Source organism: Chaetura pelagica, unplaced genomic scaffold (genome assembly GCF_000747805.2).
Source record: "Chaetura pelagica isolate M959 unplaced genomic scaffold, ChaPel_1.0 scaffold55, whole genome shotgun sequence".
NCBI classification, from domain to species: domain Eukaryota; kingdom Metazoa; phylum Chordata; class Aves; order Apodiformes; family Apodidae; genus Chaetura; species Chaetura pelagica.
In genome coordinates, this window is record NW_009953571.1 from 5,316,771 (window position 1) to 5,327,247 (window position 10,477).

Below are 10,477 nucleotides of genomic sequence, written 5' to 3' on the forward strand. Positions count from 1 at the left end.
TCGGCCCGCCGCGGTTCTGGCTGCCCGTCCCTCTGTGAGGGGAGCGGAATAAATAAACAGCGCTGCTTGCCGGGAAGGGCGGTGGGTGCGGGGGCTGTGTTCAGCGGGTTTTGGTGGCCCTAGGTGCCACCCTAGTTGAGAAGCGCGTTAAAAGGAGGTTAAAACACGGTAGACGTGAGGGACAGCAGTTCCTTCATCTGGTTAGATGAGAGCTTTCCAATAACGTGGTTTGCGTCGCTTGCATAGCTTCTTAGGATGCCAAAGCTTACACAGGCACGCTGCTTTACTCCTCACACAATTCCGGAGGGCCATTTGTAATCGCTCTTGACGGACTGGGCTAAAGCCCTGAAGGTTTGAAGCTGCTACAGGTTTCAAAACCCAAAGGTCGTGTAAAAATGAGGAGACGCTGATGGTCCTGCCGCTTCAGGGTGTTCTGCCAGATGCAGCCGCCTGCGGTGGGGCTGCAGCACCTTTCCAGTGCCCTCAGGCACAGTTCCTGGTGAGCTTGTATTGAGAACCGGCGTGGGGAATTGATTCTGCTTGGAAGGTGTTGCTGCGGGTGAGCGTTTTTGTGCGTGTATGTGTGTGGGAAAAAAGGCATTGCTCTTAGGCCTGGCAGAGATGGGCAGCAGTCATTCAGTTCCATCTTGCCATCTGGCAGCAGTTAACTATTAACCTCATCCACTGTTTGCTCAGTGTGGGTGCAGATGCTGTTGTGCCTGCCATGGAAAGGAAACGTGCAACTGGAAGAAACAAGTGTTAGTCCCACTTGTGAATAAACTTGTTAGGTCACCTACCAGGGAAAAAACAAACAAACAAAGCTTCTCTTTGAGTTTATGCCACTTACTAATTTACACTTATACCGAGTAGGTAATTTCTAAAGGATGTGGCTGTATATGTTGGCTTTTTAAAACCTAATTTCCTAAGGAATGGGAAGTCCAAGACATTCTTTTTGCAAATGCAGTGGAATAGATTTCTGCCTAGAGGAGTGAGAGTGAGTTTTCACCTAAGGAGACTGTTGTCCACTTGCTGCTACATAGACAGCAGAAGATCTAAAGTTAGCCATGGTGTCCACATAGTAAACAGTGCCATTAGTTGTGATACCAGCAAGGCTTACTTTATGTCTTACTCTTCCATGATTAAACACATCATGTATTATGGTTTTGGGGGCTTTTTGGTGTTTTTTTTTTGTTTGTTGTTGTATTTTCTTTTTAATATTGAGCAGATTTAGAATTTAATTATGGTGGTGGAGTTGCTTTTCTCTCTCCACAGAAAGGTGGAATGTGTTTTTACTGTTGGGTTCTAGGTGTTGTTAGTACCTATGATAAATCCTTGATGCATCTTTTTCTGAACTTCTGAATAAGGAAGAATGCAGTGAGAATTATATGGGTGAGAAGAATGATGATTTGTTATGACAAGAAAGCAAACGAAAGAAAGGTGGTTTGTGTGTGTGTTTGTTGTTTGTGTTTTTTTTTTATCAGGCCCAAAATTAGCTCAATCAGTACAGTGCTTTCTGCTCATAGGGTGTGGTCCCCCTGAGCACAGAGTAAGTCAGTAATGAAGATGGATATACACCTGGAACCTGTTACTAACAGTCTGGTATTTTAACTAGTGTTACTCCTTTTTACAGTAACTTCAAAGGGTAATGGAGGTTCCCTGGCAGTTGTAACTTCATGAGCCATTGAAGACTGTAGCATTGAGTATTGCTGTTAAGACACAGCTGAATGAGTAGCATAGTACTGAGCTGAGGGCTTTTCTACTTGCCTGATTTGTTTTCTTGAGTTTTCTGATTTTTTACTTTCAGTGTTTTGGGTTTTTTTCCTTTTTCATATGATGTGGATGAGATTCCCAGCTGAAGATTCATGCGTATCATAAGTGTTCCTCATGATGAAAATAAAGGGAATTAAATTTAACATATATTGAAAAACTACAGCAATTATTGAATATATGAATAGTGGGCATATCTATGACTTTCTGATAAAATATGAAAAGTAATGTAAAATACATTATTTTAAATGTTGGAATAGCAACATATTTTATACAGAAAAAAAGGCAATTATTTGTGGTGCATGTGGTATTTTTCCTTCCCCTGTTATCAGTGCTTCATACTTTATAGAAATTGTGTGTGTGTCCATTTTGAAATCTTCAGTGTTTGAGAAGTTCAAGTAACTCTTGAGAGATGGAGAATACCGTGAAACAAAGCACCGGCTTTATGGAGGAGTAAAAGTTCAGACTCTCGTGGCAAAGTATTAGTATTGGAAAGGTGAAACAGTTACTTTTCCCTTCCCACTCAACCCCCCCAGTGTTTGTCCTGTTCCTCCAATAGAAGCTGCTGCTTTTGCAGGGGGGTAGCTGACAGTTGGTGAAGCACTTCCTGAACTACCACCTATTGGTCCTGCAATAGTTAGGACTACGAGTGTTAAGAGAATTTGGTTTAAGTATAAAGTGCTGCTCTGGGTGCACAAGCTGTGTCATACTTGCTGTGGGGATAGTGCATTCTGTGTGTGGCTGGATCATGCATCATAGTGGGTTTGCATCGGCAAGAAAGCCTCATTTTGCAAAAGCAGATTTTCTTGCCTTTTTTTTTTCTTCTTCCTACAACAGTTCAGTTCTTGCAATACCTTTTTTTTATCTTATACTTTTCAGCTAGAGTCTGCGTCCACCTGCACCTTTAATCTTCTTGATGATGGTTTATACTTCCTCATTATAGCTAAAAGAAGAATTTAAGCTACTTCATTGTTATTCATAAAATTATGTAAACTTTTTTTTTTTTTTGTAAGTAGATTTGGGCTGGGTTTCTGTTGCCTAAGGACAGAAGTCAGGAGCTGTCATAGACGCTGCAAGGTACTAGACATTTCTGTGTAGAACAAACATTCTACTCCAGGAGGCCAGTACTCTTCCGGAGAAGCAGTTGGAGCCCGGTGTGGCATGTTATGGTATAGAAAATGGGACTAGATTCCTTTCTAGAGGCAGTTAAATCCAACCTGGAGTTTCAGAATTAACAGACTTTCTTATGGCATGTGCTGTGTTCTCCAAAGTGGCAAAACATTGGCTAAAGAAAGTATGGTTTGGTACAATAACCCTTTTAGTGTGCACATTGCACAGGATTTCTGACTGCAGCATCACTAGATGTTCAGGTCTTTTAATATTTTAAATTTTTGATGGCCAAAGCTTGGGACTTGTATGATTGTCAGGGCTGCCTGGTCATAGTAATAAACTTGTAGACTAGGCTTTGCTGACTACTGCTCTGAGTGTATTTCATTGGCACAGTTTTTTTCTGATAGCTGTTGTTTGCAGCTAGTGAATCTAGATTCAGCTAGTCCTTGTTTTTACCTAGTGAATTAGAGAGCTAAAAGCCTCCTTAATGCTCCAGTAGTTGTAGTTTTCAAAGTATACTGTATGATAGAGATGTTGTGATTTGTATCTGTGCGTGTAGTAGAGATCTTTGTATTCAAACTGAAAAGGTTTATGTTTACAGGCAGTACTGAAAGAAGGAATGTGTTTTATTTGGTGCTGAAATGCAGTTTGTGAAGACTGTAGTTTTTACTTTCAGGGTGCTGCAAAGCAGAGAATATGTCTGGAAAGCATTTTGGGGAAGAGGGTACTTCTTGGTAGTGAACTTCAGCATTTTGAATATGACCATCACATTACTGGTTAGAATAAGGTAACTAACTTTGACCATGGAGGGCAGTATTCAGTCAGTGCAAACGAGTTGATTCTATGCCACTAACTGGTCTTTAGCACAAACAAGGCCTTAAAACTGGTATTTGAACTGATCTAAATTAGATGTAGCTCTTTATTGCAATAGTTGTATTTCTTGCCAGCTATAAGCTGCTCAGAATCGGGTTACTTAACCTGGTGTGAATCTGTGGTACTGCTGTGACTTCTCCTCGTGAGTCTATTCTTGTGATGAACTAGAGGTTCTGCTTTTGCTGCAGGCAAGGATTTCTACCTGCATTAGGTAAAGTGGTAGCAAAATCCCTGGCAACATCAACAGTCTTTGGTATTGCTTCTCTTATTGTCACTGGAATGCATGGCTTCTGGGCCATGAACGTGGCACTGTCTGCCATTCGGTTTTGTGCAGCTGCTCTTAGTCATACAAATGGTCCTTTTGCTGAAGAAATACGACTTCTGTATTGTTACTGTTCAGAAACGTATTGCTTAAAAAAAAAAGTGTCAATATGTCCCATGACTCTGAAACTTGGTAACTGCTATACTTGATATGTGATTGCTGTAAAACGACTGATCACTTTTGGACAATGTGGCTTAGTTTTTTAACTGGTGTAATTATTTCTGACTGAATTTGTTAAAGGAAAAATACTGTGCTGGATCCAACAGCTTAAGGCTGCTGCAGCTCTGTGCCCCCCAGTATAACCAGTAGTAAGGTTGAAAATGTATTCCTCACCAGCACAAGCATATAGAACATGTGTGTACATGGCATGTGCTCTCTGGCCCAAAGATCAGGCAGGCAACACAGATCCTCACAGCAATACAGCAGCGACAGCCTTATCCTGCTCCCCTACCCATCGAAGCAGGATGGAGGTCTGCTAGTGACTGTGTGTGTGTATGTATGTATGACATATATATGTCTGTATGTACAAGGCAGATTCCCTCCAGCAGCCGGGCTTAGGCACTTAGTTTGCTGCTCAACAGCTGGTTCCTGGATCCCAGTCTCCTTCCCAGTTGCTGACTTCTGGACACTTAAGCCCCCCAAGACTGCAGCCTCAGGTGCTGGTACGTGCTGCCTCTCAGCTGGCTGGGACTACCCTGGCTCCCCAATGTCCAGTACCCCTCCAGCTCACATGACCCTGCCCTTTAGAGACACAGAGGTGTGTACACACACAGAGCTTGTGTTCATAGCTAAATTGGAATGCTTTCTTGATTCCTTTCTTCCCTTTACTTTCCATTTGCCTTGTGCAGTGTGAAAGCACTTGGCTGTTAGCCTTGGCTTTTTCTTGTACAAAGATAATTTAGAAACTTCTGAGAAAGAACCATAATGCAAAGCTGTTTTAGAGAATGGCTGAACATGACCCGTAACAAAAAGAATATATGCACTTTGTGATTTTTCATATCTCTTTCCTTCATACTCCTCTGAATCTTTTTTTTTTCTCTCCAAATCTGCAGTTGCTAGCATTTGGGGTATTTCCCTTCCATTGTGCCAGCTTTATTTAGTATATGGTTGTTGTGGTTTAACTCCATCTGGCAATGAAGTACCACACAGCTGCTTGCTTCCTCCACCCCAGTGGGATGGGGAAAAGAACTAGAAGAGTAGAAGTGAGATCTTGTGAGTTGAGATAAAGAGAGTGTAATAAGTGAAGTGAAAGCTGCGTGCGCAAACGGAACAAGGAATTTGTTTCCTACTTCCCATAAGCAGGCAGGTGTTCAGCCATCTCCAGGATTGCAGGGCTCTGTAACACATCGTGGTTACTTGGGAAGACAAAATGGCATCACTGTGAATGTCCTCCCTGTCCTTCTTCCCCCAGCTTTATGTGCTGAGCATGATGTCATATGGTCTGGAATATCTGGTCAGGTGGAGTCAGCTGTCTCAGCTGTGTCCCTTCCCTCTTGTGCACACCCCCAGCCTGCTCGCTGGTGTGAAAAGCAGAAAAGGCCTTGACTGTGTAAGCAGCAATACTGTGTGTTCAGCAATTAAAAAAAACTCTCTGCATTATCAGCACTGTTTTCAGCATAAATCCAGAATATTGCCTCTGGCAAAGTATTAGTATTGGAAAGGTGAAACAGTTACTTTTCCCTTCCCACTCAACCCCCCCAGTGTTTGTCCTGTTCCTCCAATAGAAGCTGCTGCTTTTGCAGGGGGGTAGCTGACAGTTGGTGAAGCACTTCCTGAACTACCACCTATTGGTCCTGCAATAGTTAGGACTACGAGTGTTAAGAGAATTTGGTTTAAGTATAAAGTGCTGCTCTGGGTGCACAAGCTGTGTCATACTTGCTGTGGGGATAGTGCATTCTGTGTGTGGCTGGATCATGCATCATAGTGGGTTTGCATCGGCAAGAAAGCCTCATTTTGCAAAAGCAGATTTTCTTGCCTTTTTTTTTTCTTCTTCCTACAACAGTTCAGTTCTTGCAATACCTTTTTTTTATCTTATACTTTTCAGCTAGAGTCTGCGTCCACCTGCACCTTTAATCTTCTTGATGATGGTTTATACTTCCTCATTATAGCTAAAAGAAGAATTTAAGCTACTTCATTGTTATTCATAAAATTATGTAAACTTTTTTTTTTTTTTGTAAGTAGATTTGGGCTGGGTTTCTGTTGCCTAAGGACAGAAGTCAGGAGCTGTCATAGACGCTGCAAGGTACTAGACATTTCTGTGTAGAACAAACATTCTACTCCAGGAGGCCAGTACTCTTCCGGAGAAGCAGTTGGAGCCCGGTGTGGCATGTTATGGTATAGAAAATGGGACTAGATTCCTTTCTAGAGGCAGTTAAATCCAACCTGGAGTTTCAGAATTAACAGACTTTCTTATGGCATGTGCTGTGTTCTCCAAAGTGGCAAAACATTGGCTAAAGAAAGTATGGTTTGGTACAATAACCCTTTTAGTGTGCACATTGCACAGGATTTCTGACTGCAGCATCACTAGATGTTCAGGTCTTTTAATATTTTAAATTTTTGATGGCCAAAGCTTGGGACTTGTATGATTGTCAGGGCTGCCTGGTCATAGTAATAAACTTGTAGACTAGGCTTTGCTGACTACTGCTCTGAGTGTATTTCATTGGCACAGTTTTTTTCTGATAGCTGTTGTTTGCAGCTAGTGAATCTAGATTCAGCTAGTCCTTGTTTTTACCTAGTGAATTAGAGAGCTAAAAGCCTCCTTAATGCTCCAGTAGTTGTAGTTTTCAAAGTATACTGTATGATAGAGATGTTGTGATTTGTATCTGTGCGTGTAGTAGAGATCTTTGTATTCAAACTGAAAAGGTTTATGTTTACAGGCAGTACTGAAAGAAGGAATGTGTTTTATTTGGTGCTGAAATGCAGTTTGTGAAGACTGTAGTTTTTACTTTCAGGGTGCTGCAAAGCAGAGAATATGTCTGGAAAGCATTTTGGGGAAGAGGGTACTTCTTGGTAGTGAACTTCAGCATTTTGAATATGACCATCACATTACTGGTTAGAATAAGGTAACTAACTTTGACCATGGAGGGCAGTATTCAGTCAGTGCAAACGAGTTGATTCTATGCCACTAACTGGTCTTTAGCACAAACAAGGCCTTAAAACTGGTATTTGAACTGATCTAAATTAGATGTAGCTCTTTATTGCAATAGTTGTATTTCTTGCCAGCTATAAGCTGCTCAGAATCGGGTTACTTAACCTGGTGTGAATCTGTGGTACTGCTGTGACTTCTCCTCGTGAGTCTATTCTTGTGATGAACTAGAGGTTCTGCTTTTGCTGCAGGCAAGGATTTCTACCTGCATTAGGTAAAGTGGTAGCAAAATCCCTGGCAACATCAACAGTCTTTGGTATTGCTTCTCTTATTGTCACTGGAATGCATGGCTTCTGGGCCATGAACGTGGCACTGTCTGCCATTCGGTTTTGTGCAGCTGCTCTTAGTCATACAAATGGTCCTTTTGCTGAAGAAATACGACTTCTGTATTGTTACTGTTCAGAAACGTATTGCTTAAAAAAAAAAGTGTCAATATGTCCCATGACTCTGAAACTTGGTAACTGCTATACTTGATATGTGATTGCTGTAAAACGACTGATCACTTTTGGACAATGTGGCTTAGTTTTTTAACTGGTGTAATTATTTCTGACTGAATTTGTTAAAGGAAAAATACTGTGCTGGATCCAACAGCTTAAGGCTGCTGCAGCTCTGTGCCCCCCAGTATAACCAGTAGTAAGGTTGAAAATGTATTCCTCACCAGCACAAGCATATAGAACATGTGTGTACATGGCATGTGCTCTCTGGCCCAAAGATCAGGCAGGCAACACAGATCCTCACAGCAATACAGCAGCGACAGCCTTATCCTGCTCCCCTACCCATCGAAGCAGGATGGAGGTCTGCTAGTGACAGTGTGTGTGTGTATGTATGTATGTATGACATATATATGTCTGTATGTACAAGGCAGATTCCCTCCAGCAGCCGGGCTTAGGCACTTAGTTTGCTGCTCAACAGCTGGTTCCTGGATCCCAGTCTCCTTCCCAGTTGCTGACTTCTGGACACTTAAGCCCCCCAAGACTGCAGCCTCAGGTGCTGGTACGTGCTGCCTCTCAGCTGGCTGGGACTACCCTGGCTCCCCAATGTCCAGTACCCCTCCAGCTCACATGACCCTGCCCTTTAGAGACACAGAGGTGTGTACACACACAGAGCTTGTGTTCATAGCTAAATTGGAATGCTTTCTTGATTCCTTTCTTCCCTTTACTTTCCATTTGCCTTGTGCAGTGTGAAAGCACTTGGCTGTTAGCCTTGGCTTTTTCTTGTACAAAGATAATTTAGAAACTTCTGAGAAAGAACCATAATGCAAAGCTGTTTTAGAGAATGGCTGAACATGACCCGTAACAAAAAGAATATATGCACTTTGTGATTTTTCATATCTCTTTCCTTCATACTCCTCTGAACCTTTTTTTTTTCCTCTCCAAATCTGCAGTTGCTAGCATTTGGGGTATTTCCCTTCCATTGTGCCAGCTTTATTTAGTATATGGTTGTTGTGGTTTAACTCCATCTGGCAATGAAGTACCACACAGCTGCTTGCTTCCTCCACCCCAGTGGGATGGGGAAAAGAACTAGAAGAGTAGAAGTGAGATCTTGTGAGTTGAGATAAAGAGAGTGTAATAAGTGAAGTGAAAGCTGCGTGCGCAAACGGAACAAGGAATTTGTTTCCTACTTCCCATAAGCAGGCAGGTGTTCAGCCATCTCCAGGATTGCAGGGCTCTGTAACACATCGTGGTTACTTGGGAAGACAAAATGGCATCACTGTGAATGTCCTCCCTGTCCTTCTTCCCCCAGCTTTATGTGCTGAGCATGATGTCATATGGTCTGGAATATCTGGTCAGGTGGAGTCAGCTGTCTCAGCTGTGTCCCTTCCCTCTTGTGCACACCCCCAGCCTGCTCGCTGGTGTGAAAAGCAGAAAAGGCCTTGACTGTGTAAGCAGCAATACTGTGTGTTCAGCAATTAAAAAAAACTCTCTGCATTATCAGCATTGTTTTCAGCATAAATCCAGAATATTGCCTCATATTGGCTACTATGAAGAAAACCAAGTCATATCAGCCAAAACCAGCACAATGGGTTAAAGCTTCCCCTTTGCCTCTCTCCATACCTGTCCTTTATAAACTGCTAGAAGTATAAAAATCAGCCTTATATTCCTTCATATTTACAGAATTTTGTATTTAAGCAGTTTCTCTGTACAGCAAATGTTTTTAATAATTTTTTTTCCAGTCTGAGTAATTTTTCTAGTTAAAAGGGAAAAATATTCTCTATGGTCTTCTCCTAGAGACCTGCCTATGGTACTGTTTGGATGCACATTTTTCAAGTGTCTTAAAAAAACTTAGAATCACAGAATAGTTTGGCTTAGAAAGGACCCTAAGAAAGACCATCTGGTTCTAGCACCACTGCATGGGCAGGGACACCTCCCACTAGACAAGGTTGCTCAAAGCCCCATCCAACCTGTATTTTTTCTTTGCATGTGTTTTCTTTACATGCTTCTGAGATGGTCTCCCACAGCACAAACTTCTGTTGCCAAGAAGCCTTCAAAAAGGTAGTGGCTTTTGTAATGTTACTCTGGTTTTGCCAGTTTTCTCCATCCTCACAGCAAAGGCACAACTGCTTTAGTCACAGTGAGGAGCAGGTCTAGGGAAGTTACAGTCAGAAGTAGGCAGCAATCAGAACAAAATTCTGGTCAGCTGGTGACCCTGGATCTTGGTGTCAGCCTTGACTTTTTCCATTTGTACTAGATGCAGTTTTCTAAAATATCCTTAATGGAAATAAGGGGCTGGGGGAGCTTCCTGGAGGTGTTTAGTACATGAATTCCCATAACATTTGGAATTGTGCTGTAGTGGGCTTATTCTCAGAAGCGCCTTGTTAGCAGCATGTTATTTCCTTGACGTGTGTGAAGGACTGTCAGTCTAAGGATGGTGTGGCAGACGGAGTATGAGGTTCTGAGGGTGGAAGCTCTGTTAAGGTCGTGGCTAGATTGTGCTAAGCAGGGTTTTGTTTGTTCACTGCTTAGCCTGGCATCACAAGGGGCAGCGCCAGGGGTAAGGGTTTGACAGCTTTGTTAGCCGTCTGAAAGTCACGGGGCACTCCTGCAGCTTTGGTGCTGCAGGGCCAGATGCTGAGGCGGAGCAGCGAGCACCTGCACAGAGGGACGGCGGCTGGCGGTGCTCCCAGCCTTAGCGTTACCTCCTCGGCTGGCGTTTTCCCGGGGGCCGTGGGAGGTGCGGGGTGTACCCACGTTCGTGCCCCGGGGCGCGTTCTCCGCAGCGCCGCCGAGGCGTGGTGCGCGGGAGGCACCCCCGGGGCTGCG